Source organism: Podarcis vaucheri (genome assembly GCF_965113315.1).
Source record: "Podarcis vaucheri genome assembly, chromosome: 2".
Taxonomy (NCBI): Eukaryota; Metazoa; Chordata; class Lepidosauria; order Squamata; family Lacertidae; genus Podarcis; species Podarcis vaucheri.
The window spans coordinates 19,619,981-19,635,480 of NC_138760.1; the positions used below are offsets into that span (position 1 = coordinate 19,619,981).

General features: G+C 46.4%; 1 long non-coding RNA gene across 2 annotated transcripts in view; it reads left to right on the plus strand.

Moving 5' to 3' along the window:
• The window catches only part of LOC309526658, a 54,528-nt gene extending 44,551 nt beyond the window's left edge, over positions 1-9,977 (plus strand). The window contains exon 5 of one of the 2 annotated variants that reach the window (XR_014216798.1): positions 6,791-6,906. This is a non-coding gene — a long non-coding RNA (uncharacterized lncRNA). Of the gene's footprint in view, positions 1-6,790; positions 6,907-9,592 lie in introns of those variants that run through there. The other variant, XR_014216799.1, reaches the window with a different exon arrangement.
• The last annotated feature ends 5,523 nt before the right edge of the window (positions 9,978-15,500 follow it).

Here is a 15,500-nt window from a genome sequence, read left to right on the forward strand (position 1 = left end):
AAAAGCAAATTAAGCATGATTAATTCATTCCAATAAGCATAAACGATTAATAATTCTGGAAAGATCATGCGGCTCCAAAAATAACAGATTGCAAATCAAATTCAAGGGAAGTAATAGTGCCACTGTATTCTGCTCTGGTCAGACCACACCTGGAGTACTGTGTCCAGTTCTGGGCACCACAGTTCAAGAAGGACACTGACAAACTGGAACGTGTCCAGAGGAGGGCAACCAAAATGGTCAAAGGCCTGGAAACGATGCCTTATGAGGAACGGCTAAGGGAGCTGGGCATGTTTAGCCTGGAGAAGAGGAGGTTAAGGGGTGATATGATAGCCATGTTCAAATATATAAAAGGATGTCACATAGAGGAGGGAGAAAGGTTGTTTTCTGCTGCTCCAGAGAAGCGGATACGGAGCAATGGATCCAAACTACAAGAAAGAAGATTCCACCTAAACATTAGGAAGAACTTCCTGACAGTAAGAGCTGTTCGACAGTGGAATTTGCTGCCAAGGAGTGTGGTGGAGTCTCCTACTTTGGAGGTCTTTAAGCAGAGGCTTGACAACCATATGTCAGGAGTGCTCTGATGGTTTTTCCTGCTTGGCAGGGGGTTGGACTCGATGGCCCTTGTGGTCTCTTCCAACTCTATGATTCTATGATTCTATGATTCTATGAAATTACAGGAATTGGTGGAGACGGGTCAATTGACTAGTAAACTCAGAGGAAACTCAAAGCAAAAATTTGTGGGGAAATGGGAAGGTTATAGAAGATATGTTCAAAAATACAATAATAGTTTTGACTCCATGCTAGCATTCGAGTGATAAAGGAACTAAAAGGAAGTGGACAACAATTAAGGATTTATTATGTTTTCAGAATGTATTGGAAAATTTATATAGAAAGGTTTATTGTTTTGTGAACATTTGATTGTAAGATAAAATATATGCAAAGGGACTTGACAGGGAGTCAAAGTTGAAGAAAAGATTTCGGAAGATAAAAGGGAAAAAAATATTTACTTTCATTATTATCATTTTGTGTGCGGGTGGGTGTGTGGGTGTCTGCACATATGTGTGTTTTTGTATGGAATGTTTGGGAGGAAATAACATAACATAAAATCATTCAATAAAAAATATTTTTTTAAAAAAAATTCTGATTTTTCGAACAACGTCAACAGTGATTGTGGCCAGAGTTGCCTCTGAATAAGCACTCGCTCTCATACATGCACACTGAGCTCACCGTACCTAACAGTTCACATACATACACATGCAGGTGTTGGGAAAATGCCCTGGGGGTGCCTGCAAGCCCCCGAATCTCTGAGCATCCTCCAATATGTGCAGCCCTGGAAAAGGCATTTTGCCTCTTCTCCAGTGCGCTCAGCGACATATACCAGCTGGCATATGCACACTAATAAAACACACCATGAAGAGTGAGACGTCATAGAGCTAATCTACTACAGTGGTTCCTCAGGTTAAGAACTTAATTCGTTCTGGAGGTCTGTTCTTAACCTGAAACTGTTCTTAACCTGAAGCACCACTTTAGCTAATGGGGCCTCCCGCTGCTGCCGTGCCGCCACTGTGCGATTTTTGTTCTCATCCTGAAGGAAAGTTCTTAACCCGAGGTACTATTTCTGGGTTAGCGGAGTCTGTAACCTGAAGCGTCTGTAACCCGAGGTACCACTGTATTTATTTACAGACAAAGGCATAATGGCGTCTGTTCTCTCCAGCTCCGAGAGAACGAAACAGCAAGAAATAAAAGCGAAAGTATGTTACAGCAGAAGAAATAAGACTGTCTTCCTTTCTCAGACTCGTCCCAGACAGGCATGTGATTTATAACAATCTCATCTGCAGCCTCGGAGGCATGAAATACTAACAGAAGGTTCTCTCTCTCTCTCTCTCTCTCTCTCACACACACAAACACACACACAGAGAGAGAGAGAGAGAGAGAGAGAGAGAGAGAGAGAGAGAAGTGCACAGCTCTACCTCACATAGGCCCCCACTACCCTCATCCCCAGGGGACGCAGGTGGCGCTGTGGGTTAAACCACTGAGCCTAGGACTTGCCGATCAGAAGGTCAGCGGTTTGAATCCCCGCGACGGGGTGAGCTCCCATTGCTCGGTCCCTGCTCCTGCCAACCTAGCAGTTCGAAAGCAAGTCAAAGTGCAAGTAGATAAATAGGTAAACGCCGTTTCCGTGCGCTGCTCTGGTTCGCCAGAAGCGGCTTAGTCATGCTGGCCACATGACCGGGAAGCTGTATGCCGGCTCCCTCGGCCAATAAAGTGAGATGAGCACCGCAACCCCTGAGTCAGCCACGACTGGACCTAATGATCAGGGGTCCCTTTACCTTTACCTTTTACCCTCATCCCCATGACAGTGCTTGGCTGAGAGGAGGGGTTTGAAGCTCTCTTTTCAGCCCAGTGCTGTAATGGGGCAATTTCTTCAGAACAGCGGCATAATGGAGAGGAAAGATGGACCGCAACTCCCATCAGCCCTAGCAAGCACAGCCAACGGGCAGGAATTATGGGAATTGTAGTTCAGCAACACAGGGCTGGTCAAAGGTTCCCCACACCTGATCTATTGCGCATTCATCCTGATTTGCTGGCATGAGGTTCGCACAGAGGTTAGACGATGTTCAGTCTTTATTGAGCCTTCATTCTGATTTCTTTGTGGGTTCCCTGCACATCTTTCCATTCGTCGTTTCTTCATCCTGCCTTTGACAGTGTATTATTTCCCCATGACTTTTTGCATGGGGAAAGGCAATATAAAGTCCGGGATAAAAGAATGACAAAGTTATTTTGTCAACGATGGTGCTTTTGACAAAATAAAGCTATTGCACTAACGTGGCAGATTGCTTTAATCCACTGCAATGGCACAAACCTATATTTCCTTTCCTAATAATGATATATAATGAATTGAAAAGGGTGTTCAAAAAAACCTTTGTAAAAAACAAATAAACCGGAAGCTTTTCTTTGAGGAATTATAGGGACATAACTGCCTACATTGTATAGAAATTTATTTCTGTATGCTACTACAGCAGCAAGAAAGCCCCTTGCCCCAAAATGGAAAGAAAGAGAAGTCCCAGCAAAGGAAGAATGGATTCAAAAGCTTATGGAATATGCAGAAGTGGTGAAACTTACCGGAAGAAGAAGAAATCAAGATAGCAAACTTTTTATAAAAGAGTGGAAATGGTTTATTGAATATTTACAGATAAATTGCAAACATTGGCAATTGGCCAAAACAACCTGCAGTTTCATAAGAGTTTATATTTAAAGCTGATAATTAAATGAGCAAATTAAATGAATTTGGATATGCAGAAGATATTCAAAAGTAAATTTCAAGAACAGCAAAAAGAGGGGGAAGGAAGTCAAGCTTCGAAATGTTAAAATGATCGTAAAATTCATGAAACGTATAAACCTGAGAAGTATAAATAAATAAATAAATAAATAAACACACCGAAAATCACAGGTATATTTCCGGGTGTGTGTCTGAATTCCTCCCATGAAATACTGACAGTCTGGAAGGCGACCTATATCTTAAATTCCAGAGAATGAGAGGGGTGGCGGTGGGGGGGTGGGGAGGAGAGCACCACTTCAAGAATCCATCTATTGAAACCGCAAGTCTCCTCTTCTCCATATGGAACAGGTGACACCCCTAGACTCTCTACACAAGAAATCCAATTCCCCTGCTTTGATCACCTGCTCTGCCTTTTGCACCTTGATGAGCCTTGATCAGCCTGCCTGGCAACCCCTCACATCTCTCTGCTGCAACTGCCCCAATTTGGGGGTTTGGGTGCATAGCGGAGCCTTTCATCTCTTTCCTTCCTTAATCAGAAGCACGCCAAGCGGCTGTTCTGTCGATCACACGCACAGAAATAGAAGAGAACAAAAGAGGAGAGCAGTAAAGCGAGCACCGTCCTAAATGCCTGCTTCGAGTTGCCAACTTTTCAACTAGCCTCTGCAGCTGTGCCTTGAGTAACAGCTTGATGTAACAGATCTTAGCTGGCGTAGAACGGCTACGGCACAGACTCTGCCGCAACGAGCTTTGCCTGCTGATTCCCGCAGACCAAGCTGCCGTCAAAAGGCACAAGAGCAGGCAGCGTGCTTTTCTTCTTCGTGGTCAGTTGGCAACGTTATGTCAGTAAGAGGACGGAAGCGCAGGCCCGCAGTGGCGTAGCGTGGGTTGTCAGCACTCGGGGCAAGGCAAGTAATTTGCGCCCCCTAACCCGTGGATTTTAGCAGGGGGGCAGAGAGCTGCAAGTGCAAGCGCCCCCCCCCCAGATGTTGCGCCCGGTGCAGCCGCCCCCCCTGCACCCCCCACGCTACGCCACTGCAGGCCCGTAGCAGTTCGAGTTACCGACTCTTGCTAATTTGCCGCATGGCAAATTCACTGAAACGTATGCAAATTTTCCTGTGTTTTTTTTAAACCACTCACCTTCTCCTAACACCGAGACAGGCAAACCAGCGAGCGAAAGCAGCGCTATGCTGGCCACGCATCAAAAGAAAGGTCAAACCAATTTAACATTGGCCAGGTAACAATCATTAACTCCAATAGGAAGAGAAATGGGGGGGGGGCGGGCAGGAAGCGCTGCAGCCAAACAACCCAGCCGTTGTTAAATCAACAGCTTTTGCAAAATGCAAAAGGGGGCTCTGTGTGTTTGGGTACGAGAGAATCACAAACAGGTGCCCGTCCATGCAAAATCTGGATGCAGTTATCCTAGACCTGCTACCTTATTGTAAACAGATTCCAGAGAACATACAAATGTGTGTTTCCTTCCAAAGCACGTCTCCCATCTGCTGAACTAGCTGCCTGTCTTGATGCAAATGGACCTGTACCTCTGCACCGAAGGCCACTGTCTACCAAAGTGAACCATTGCTTCCAACGAGACCTAGGCTGGGCCATGGGAATCTGTGCTTTTCAATAGGTCCACAGCAGTCTCAACAGGGGCACACCAAGTGCCGTAGTGTGGGGGGCCTGGGAGGGCATGACCCCGGGTGCAAATTTCTGAGGAGGTGCAACCAGGCATCCCCGGGGCAGGATCCCTCAATGAGGCCAGAGTCATAGAATCATAGAATCATAGAATCATAGAGTTGGAAGAGACCACAAGGGCCATCGAGTCCAACCCCCTGCCAAGCAGGAAACACCATCAGAGCACTCCTGACATATGGTTGTCAAGCCTCTGCTTAAAGACCTCCAAAGCAGGAGACTCCACCACACTCCTTGGCAGCAAATTCCACTGTCGAACAGCTCTTACTGTCAGGAAGTTCGTCCTAATGTTTAGGTGGAATCTTCTTTCTTGTAGTTTGGATCCATTGCTCCATGTCCGCTTCTCTGGAGCAGCAGAAAACAACCTTTCTCCCTCCTCTATGTGACATCCTTTTATATATTTGAACATGGCTATCATATCACCCCTTAACCTCCTCTTCTCCAGGCTAAACATGCCCAGCTCCCTTAGCCGTTCCTCATAAGGCATCGTTTCCAGGCCTTTGACCATTTTGGTTGCCCTCCTCTGGACACGTTCCAGTTTGTCAGTGTCCTTCTTGAACTGTGGTGCCCAGAACTGGACACAGTACTCCAGGTGAAGTGTGACCAGAGCAGAATACAGTGGCACTATTACTTCCCTTGATCTAGATGCTATACTCCTATTGATGCAGCCCAGAATTGCATTGGCTTTTTTAGCTGCCACGTCACTCTGTTGGCTCATGTCAAGTTTGTGGTCAACCAAGAATCCTAGATCCTTTTCACATGTACTGCTCTCAAGCCGGGTGTCACCCATCTTGTATTTGTGCCTCTCATTTTTTTTGCCCAAGGGCAATACTTTACATTTCTCCCTGTTAAAATTCATCTTGTTTGTTTTTGCCCAGTTGTCTAATCTGTCAAGGTCGTTTTGAAGTGTGATCCTGTCCTCTGGGGTGTTAGCCACCCAGAGTCACAGGGAGGCAAGCTGCGCCAGGGCCGGGTCTTTGATCCTGCGGTTGCGGCAGCACCTCTTTCTCCTCCTGGCCAGTAAAGGGACACCTGGGCCATCTGTTGCCCACTAAGGAGGGAGGGAGGAAGAGGAAGGCAGGAAAGCACTGCCAGAGGCACGTATGTCGCCCAGAGCAATTTGCTGCAAGCACAGGAGGGAGAGGCGTGTGATAGGAATTTTGAGGTCTTAGATATATGTTAAATGTTCATAAGTGTACCAACCAAGCATGTACATAGATCAGCACAGGAAGACCAACCTGGAACCATTTTTGATTCCCAAACTGTCCCAAACTGACCAAATATTTTCTCCGCAAGGTCAAAAGAAAATGGAAAAGCCTCCCCATGGTCTTTCCCTTCACAAATCCTGTCTTAAGGGTATGTCTGTGTTTGAATAAGGTGAGCCTGTGACCTGACTCGGGAACTTGGTATTTATCATTACTAAGTATTTATCACTACAAAAGAATGGCCAGGCTCCCCAGGCAATCCAATCAAGTAACCTGCCAGACAGGAGATAAACAACGACAGGAGAAAAACAACATTCAAAAATTCTGTTTTAGACCGCCTTTTTTGTGATGTAGGTAGGATGTATCTGGGGGGTGGTCTTAGGTTATACCCCTTCTGTGATGTATGTATGATGTTTCTGGGGGTGGTCTTGATCTACAGGATGGGAATTTCAAAAGTCAATATAAGGCCTTGCATGCCATTTTTCTGGGTTCCTCCAGTAAGCAGGCAATCCAATCAAACGACCATTAACAGGTAACCTGTCAGACGAGATAAACAAGTCACTCAGATTTCTGTTTTAGACCACCTTTTCTGTGATGTAGGTATGATGTATCTGAGTGGGTGGTCTTGGGTTACACCCCTTCTGTGATGTATGTATGATGTATGGAGGGGTGGTCTTGAGCTCCAGGGCAGGGAATTTAAAATGTCTATATAAGGCCTTGCGCGCCATTGTTCTGGGTCCTCCTCTCTCCTGCGTGTGAGGGGAGCACCCTGTTGCAACAGATCAATAAAGATCAAGCTTACTAGCTGCTTTGCTTCTCAATACTCTCTGGTTGACCTATGTTATTTTCTCCTACCAATAGGGAACCTACGTAAGGACTCTATATGGGCTCTTGGATACCCCATAAGGGGAAAAGGGCAGATTTTTGTTTTACAACAGGCGACACAGCCACGCTCCTGGCTTCGTGTTTCTCTGCCTTATCTCTGCTCCTAGGTTGGGGCCAGCTCGCAAGGTGTTATAAGAAAAACTGCTCCCTTTCCCTTATGGGGTATTCCAGAGCCCATATAAAGTCCTTAAGTGGGTTTCCCTACCAGTAGGAGAAAGTAACAGGCCAACCAGAGTATATTGAGAAGCAAAGCGACCAGTAAGCCTGATCTTTATTCGAGGAACTGTTGCCACAGGTTCCCCACTCACCACACGCAGGAGGGAGGAGAACCCTGAACAATGGTGCATAAGCCCTTATATAGACTTTGCCCACCCTGTAGCCCAAGACCACCTCCCAAAACATCATACATACATCACAGAAGGAGGAGGTCTACAGCAGAAATCCTGTCTGCCAGAATACCTGACAATGGTCGCTGATTGCATTACCTGGGCAGCCTGGCCATTCTTTTGTGGTTCTTAATAGTTTAGTTCCTGAATCCAGGTCACAGGCTCACCCTATTCATACACAAATACAGCCTTAAGACAGGATTTTCAAGCAAAAAGACAATGGGAAGGCTCTCCTCATTTGTCTCCCTTATTGCAGAGGAATATTTGAGGTCATAGGGAGAGTCAAAATGGTTTCAGGATTGCTCTCCCATACTATTTCAGACACATGGTTCATATATTTAGACATGTGTGCATTTATGAATATTTATCCTATAACTGAGACCTTAAAATTCTTATGACAAAGGAGAGACTTCCCTGATTAGATGCTAGCTGGCGAAGGGACTGATCGCTGCCCAGTCCACCGGGGTGCCGGCAACCCATGCTACGTCCCTGGGCACAGCACAATCAAACATGGCACAAAATAAGCCAGAAATATAAAATATTGGGGTGCAGGAGGATGCCTTTGGGTAGGCCAGGAACTTATCCATCTTCCTCATTTTTTCCAATTTGGGCTGATAGTGACTTCCTGGGATCTGAGACAGAGGAAGATCTTTCCCATAACCTGCTCCTCGACCCTTTAGCTGGAGAGGCCAAGGCTTGAACCTAGGAATTTCTGGATGCCTAGCATGTGGCCCTCCTCCACTGTCCTACGACCCTTCCTCAGGAAAACAGCTGTTAAGGGTCCAGAAGGCCACGCTGGGAGGAGTCATGTGGGATGGGAACGAGTCTTTCTCCCATGTTGCAAATGCAAGACCTGCTTCCAGGTCTCTTCCATTTGCACCCAAGACTCCACACCATTCTCAATATCATGATGGTGGATTGAGAGAAATTGTGGAAAAAGGGAATCAAATTTACAGCTTGTAATGTATTAAGAGGCGGCTGGAGGATGGATGATGGCTAATGGACTGAGGCTGAATCCTGACAAGACAGAAGTACTGTTTTGGGGGGACAGGGGGCGGGCTGGTGTGGAGGACTCCCTGGTCCTGAATGGGGTAACTGTGCCCCTGAAGGACCAGGTGCGCAGCCTGGGAGTCATTTTGGACTCACAGCTGTCCATGGAGGCACAAGTCAATTCTGTGTCCAGGGCAGCTGTCTACCAGCTCCATCTGGTACGCAGGCTGAGACCCCACCTGCCCGCAGACTGTCTCGCCAGAGTGGTGCATGCTCTAGTTATCTCCCTCTTGGACTACTGCAATGCGCTCTACATGGGGCTACCTTTGAAGATGACCCGGAAACTACAACTAATCCAGAATGCGGCTGCTAGACTGGTGACCGGGGGGCGGCCGCTGAGACCACATAACACCGGTCTTGAAAGACCTACATTGGCTCCCAGTACGTTTCCAAGCACAATTCAAAGTGCTGGTGTTGACCTTCAAAGCCCTAAATGGCCTCGGTCCAGTATACCTGAAGGAGCGTCTCCACCCCCATCATTCTGCCCGGACACTGAGGTCCAGCTCTGAGGGCCTTCTGGCGGTTCCCTCATTCTGAGAAGCAAAGCTACAGGGAACAAGGCAGAGGGCCTTCTCGGTAGTGGCGCCCACACTGTGGAATGCCCTCTCATCAGATGTCAAAGAGATAAACAACTACCGGACATTCAGAAGACATCTTAAGGCAGCCCTGTTCAGGGAAGTTTTTAATGTGTGACATTTTAGTGTATTTTTGGTCTTTGTGGAAGCCACCCAGAGTGGCTGGGGAAACCCAGCCAGATGGGCGGGGCACAAATAATAAATTATTATTATTATTTTTATTAGTAAGAGAAAATTTGATGAAAATGATGTACAGATGGTATTTAACACCAGTGAAGTTAGCAAAAATGTATCATACTCATGATAATAAATGCTGGAAATGTAGAGAAAAAGAAGGAAACTTTAACCACATGTGGTGGACGTGCCCCAAGGTAAAAGACTTCTGGGAAAGGATTTATAATGAATTGACAAAAGTGTTGAAAAACACCTTTATTAAAAAACCAGAAGCCTTTTTACTTGGTATAGTGGGGGGGGGGTGAAATCCCCAAAAACAATGTTACTTTTTTCTGTATGCCACAACAGCTGCGAGAATATTGTTAGCGAAGAATTGGAAGAAACAAGATTTACCAACTATCGAAGAATGGCAGATGAAGATGATGGACTATATGGAACTTGCCGAACTGACCAGGAGACTCCGAGACCAGAGAGAAGAGACAGTGGAAGAAGACTGGAAGAGGTTTAAGGAATATTTGAAAAAATATGTTAATATTTAAATCTTAGAATAGCTTTGGAAGTGGATATAGGCTGTAGGGTTAGAAGTAGAAGAGAGGGTATTTTAAAATAGTATTATTTGCAAGTGAAAAAATGTGAAGTTATTTTAAGTGTGATTTAAAAAAAAGATGGTTAGAAATTATGATATATGTAAACTGCTAAAGATGAAGTAAAATGAAAATCAGCTAAGTGGGACTTGGGGAAGCCCATTTAACAATGTTTAGAAAAAATAAGGATATGACAAGAATTTGTTTGTATTGTTTGTTTTTTCTGTTTATGTTTTTTATTTGTGTTATAAAATGAATAAAAGAAATGGGGGGGAGACTCCACACCATTCTCAGCCCCCCCACCTCCTTTGGTACTAGACAACCTGATGCAGAAATCTTCTTCGGTGCTCCATCGTCCCCCATCGCCCCTCTGTGGAATATTAGTCGATTAATTAATTAATCTCGTGCCAGCTGCGTGGCCTCCACTTGCTCCTGCCGGGGGGAAATGAGGCTCCAGCCTCCAGTCCCAGTTGCAGCAGCTGCTTCCAGTGGGTCCTGCCAGCCTTGGCCATCTGGGAAATCAAGCGGCCCCTCTTTCCCGAGGTGTAATTGCATTTCCTCGCCTTGTGCGCGGCTGCGGCGTCGACATGCTGTTTAATTGGTGTTGCTCTAATTTGCCGCCGGCCACGCTAATTGATGGCAGCAGTAAAAAACTGTGCTGACAGGAGGAAGCAGGGCAAGAAAACACAGTCGAGATGCAACGGCAGGGTTCCCCACGACCTGTGTCTGAAAGAGCTGTTGGTCTGCGGCCTTTTTCAGAACCACCTTGGCTGGCTCTAGATCTGGGTTCTTCAACCTCACCTATATTGCCGGACTACAACTCCCATCATCCCCCCCAAGCATTGGCAAAACTGTCTGAGGGGCGATGGGAGGTGTAGTCCACAACATTGAGGAACCCATGGCTGACGGATGCTGATCTGGAGGTTGGGTGCTCACAACTAGCTACCATTTATCAAGAGTTGGCTCTAGTTATCTCCCGCTTGGACTACTGCAATGCGCTCTACGTGGGGCTACCTTTGAAGGTGACCTGGAAACTACAACTAATCCAGAATGCGGCAGCTAGACTGGTGACTGGGGGCGGTCACCAAGACCACATGAGCCAGTGTGGTGTAGTGGTTAAGAGCGGTGGACTCGTGATCTGGTGAACCAGGTTCGCTTCCCCGCTCCTCCACATGCAGCTGCTGGGTGACCTTGGGCCAGTCATACTTCTCTGAAGTCTCTTAGCCTCACTCACCTCACAGAGTGTTTGTTGTTGGGGAGGAAGGGAAAGGAGATTGTTAGCCACTTTGAGACTCCTTGGAGTAGTGATGTCAAAGAGATAAACATTTAGAAGACATCTGAAGGCAGCCCTGTTCAGGGAAGTTTTTAATGTTTGATATTTTATCGTGTTTTTAATATTCTGTTGGGAACCACCCAGAGTGGCTGGGAAAACCCAGCCAGATCTGTGAGGTATAAATAACAAAAATTATTGTTGTTGTTATCGTTATTGTTATTGTTCTCATTATTATCATTATATCAGAAGGCAGGATGGCTTTCATAATTCCATGACTGTATTTGGAAAAACAGGAGACTTGGAGTGTATAATTATTGTAAGCCGCACAATGGGACTACTGATGCATTCGTCCCGAAGTCACAAATCCCTTTGCGTTTCCCAAAAGCGACTCTTTGACCTATGGTGGTTGTTATGAGGAACTGTTAGAAGTGAACACAAAAACACACTGCTTTTTGGAAAAGTGCACCATGGATTTATATCGGGGAGACATCTTTGCGGTAACATCTTGCTCCTGAAGTGAAATCTCTTTTTTCCCCTTTGCCTCGTCTGCTACCGCTATCATCCACACACACAGAAATCCAAAGCAGCGCCTCAGGCAGCATAAACAGATTTGTGGGGAATAAAAGGTGACAGAGCAATTACGGGGCTACTGGAGGCAAGGAATTCATAAAGCAAAGATTTGAGGATCCTGGCCCAAATCAGACTCTGGTCTCAAGGCCACATGGCAAGGAAACACTTCTGTGACGAGTGAAACATTTTTGGAAGGGTTATAGCTCAGCGGAAGAGCACGTTGCTTTGCATACAAAAAGTCCAGAGATCAGACTTTGTCACTTTCAAGTGTGGCGGGGGCAAACTCCTGCCAGAAACTTTGGAGAGCTGCCACTATGTCTCTGTGGGGCACATGGTACCCTGCAGATGCTCTCAACCTGGTCCCCTTCAGATGTTTGATTATTTGCCGATTTAAACATTTATAACCCACACTTCCCTAAACTATATCAAGACAGCTTGCAACATACAATAAAATCAGTCTAGGGCTATCCATAGAACACAATTTTAAAGCATAAATAAAACATCAGAAGATACTGGTTGGTTAAAAATAGAAATTGGTATTGTGATGCCTGGGAGGGACAGCAATTGCAGTTTGACATAGTGGCTAGAAAAACTGTTTTAAACTTTTTTTAAAAAAAAATAAGTGTCTAATTGCATACCCTGCAGGTGTCCCAGAAAAAACAGGACATCCTGTGAGAGTACGGCAGTCATTTTTGTTGCCATGATTTTGCATGATTTCATGCTGATATCTTGCCCTGAAAAAAGCACTTTTGGGGAGCCTGTGATCTCACTCAGCACCGAAAAATGCATTTTTTGGTCTGCATGAAGGCACACCCCCCAAAAAGTGAGTCTTTTTAACTCTGTGACCTTGCAAGTGTCACATGACTTGCGCAGAAGCATGTATGGGAAGATGCATGCCCCAGTTTTTGGACTCAACATGTTGTTCCTGTTGTTATTGTTGCTGCTGTTGTTGTTACATTTGTATACCACCCTTCATCGAAAGATCTCAGGGCAGTTGGTATATAACTCTGGCAATAACTCAGGCCACCTCATCCAGACGGCCTCATTCTGCAGAAGGATCCCCTTGATCAGGCATCCCCAACCTTTGGCCCTCCAGATGTTTTGGACTACAATTCCCATCATCCCTGACCACTGGTCCTGTTAGCTAGGGATCATGGGAGTTGTAGGCCAAAACATCTGGAAGACCGCGGGTTGGGGATGCCTGCGCTTGACCCTTCCTAAGAGCAAGGTGAGTCTGGGAGGAGCAACACAAGGGGGCAGTAAAGAGCATTGGCTGGGGGGGGTGGCCAACCAGGCAGTCAAGCTAATAATGAGGCAAAGGGGGGGGATTTTGCATCCCTGCAGCTGCCACCTAACACAAGTGTCTTGTTCTCCCTCATTCTTGGGCTGCCCTGACACCATTTTTATGCATGCTACCTTTCTTTCTTTTTTAAGGGACGTGGGTGGCGCTGTGGGTTAAACCACAGAGCCTAGGACTTGCCGATCAGAAGGTCGGCAGTTCGAATCCCCGCAACGGGGTGAGCTCCCATTGCTCGGTCCCTGCTCCAGCCAACCTAGCAGTTCGGAAGCACATCAAAGTGCAAGTAGATAAATAGGTACCACTCCGGCGGGAAGGTAAATGGCGTTTCTTTGCGCTGCTCTGGTTCGCCAGAAGTGGCTTAGTCATGCTGGCCACATGACCCGGAAGCTGTACGCTGCCTCCCTCGGCCAATAAAGTGAGATGAGTGCCGCAACCCCAGAGTCGGTCACGAGTCAGGGGTCCCTTTACCCTTTACCTACCCGCTCACCCTGGAAAAAAATCTCCCTAAATGGCAAAAAGAGGTGGCGATGCTTAAAAAAACAGGGACAGCCAGAGACATATTCTTCTAACATATGTTCCTGGCTGTCCCTGTTTTTTTTAAGCAGACATGGGAAGGGTGGAAAGAGGTTGTGGGGATGGCAAAGGCGTGGTTCACCAGGGGACTGGCGGGGGGGGGAGAGAAAATGCTGCGTCTGCACTTGCCCTCTCGCTGCCCCTATCTTTTGCTCAGAGCGGCACAGGTGTCTCTCTTGAGATGCAATTGGCCTTTGCTCTCTGCAGCCTGTGCTTTGTCACCTCCAGGCGCGGCAGCTATTTAATTACTGACACAGCCACCCTCTCATGAAATCCAATCCTCAGGGCAGGCTGGTATTTAATGGTGCCCAGGCCGCTCCATACATGTGATGAGGCTGGGGAGAGTAGGAGAAAGTGGCCCGTCCTTCCCAGAGGGACCAAGCCGTGAAAGAGATCATTTATTCTAATGAATTGCACTTCCTTGAGACCAGCTTGAATAATTCACCAGTGCTGCGAGGCCCCAAGCTTGGAAGGCCGTCATGTTCACTGGGTTAGGGCTCTCTGGCCTTCTTCCTTCATTTCTCTCTCAATCGCTCACCTGCGCACACGCACCTTGCCTCGTAAACAATGGCTTCCGGTCCCGTCCCCTGCTTTCCCTCAAATGTACTCTGCTCCACATTTCTGCTGTTTAATGCATTGTGGAGTTGCACTGTTGCTCAGAGGGCCTGGGCTTGGCCCAAGGTTTTGGCTTCACAGATGCTGGACAATGCAACGCACTTCACTGGATTTCTAATGCCAAAGGAGCTCACTGGAAGGACAGATCCTGAAGCTGAGGCTCCAATACTTTGGCCACCTCATCAGAAGAGAAGACTCCCTGGAAAAGACTCTGATGTTGGTGATATATACTCAGAGTCGCAAAGTGATTTCATGCTCTTTATTCAGCTCATAGTGGTGAGGAGGAATGAATGAAAGTCCCCTCAAAGTATCTGCTTTATATACATTATTTACACAATGGGCTGCACATGATTGGCTAATTCTGGAATTCTACTGTAAGCCAATCAGGTTGTGGATTCACTTATATCTGGAGCATGATTGGGTGGTTCCTGCCAACCAATCATACTGCTGCATTGTTCTAGGACCAATCAGACTGCTGCATTCTGAATCCTATTGTTCTAGGACCAATCAGACTGCTGCAATTTGGATCCTATTGTTCTAGGACCAATCAGACTGCTTCAGTTTGGATCCTATTCAACTCAGTACATAACAGTTGGGAAAGATGGAGGGCACAAGGAGAAGGGGACAACAGAGGACGAGATGGTTGGATAGTGTTCTTGAAGCTACTAACATGAGTTTGACCAAACTGCGGGAGGCAGTGGAAGACAGGAGTGCCTGGCATGCTCTGGTCCATGGGGTCACGAAGAGTTGGACACGACTAAACGACGACAACAACAATGCCAAAGGAAACTCCAGCAAAGCTGCATTAATGGCCCGCTTGCTGGGGAAAACAGGATTTGATTCTTCATCATGCGCTTGAGAAGCTATATTCCATACACTACTCCACACAGTAACATAGCTAGGGCAACATAACCCTTTCCACCACACTGGACACTGAGCCTAGGGGGCTCTGCAAGACGTTGCAACTATTATAGTGAATTGAGCAGAACAGAATGCAAGAGGCAGGGGCGTTGCATGGGGTGCCACTGAAATTTGAAAAACCAAAGTCCACCCCTCTTTCTAGCGGTTTCCACAAGCCTTTGTTAAAGTAAGAGTAGCGAAAACACAGCTAAGAAGGTCAAACCATATATATGACTGACACCCTTCTTTGGAAATCAAACCAATGTCTTGGCATTTAACATTCAAAAACTTTGCATGCAGAAACTTATAGTTATAGATGAATTAAAACATAAGATTTACAGGAACATGCTTATCTCATCTTCTAACTTCCAAACAACTGTATTTTCCTCTCTTTCCAGAGCTCGGCACTCAGCCTTCTGTATCTGAATGAGGCCATGTTTT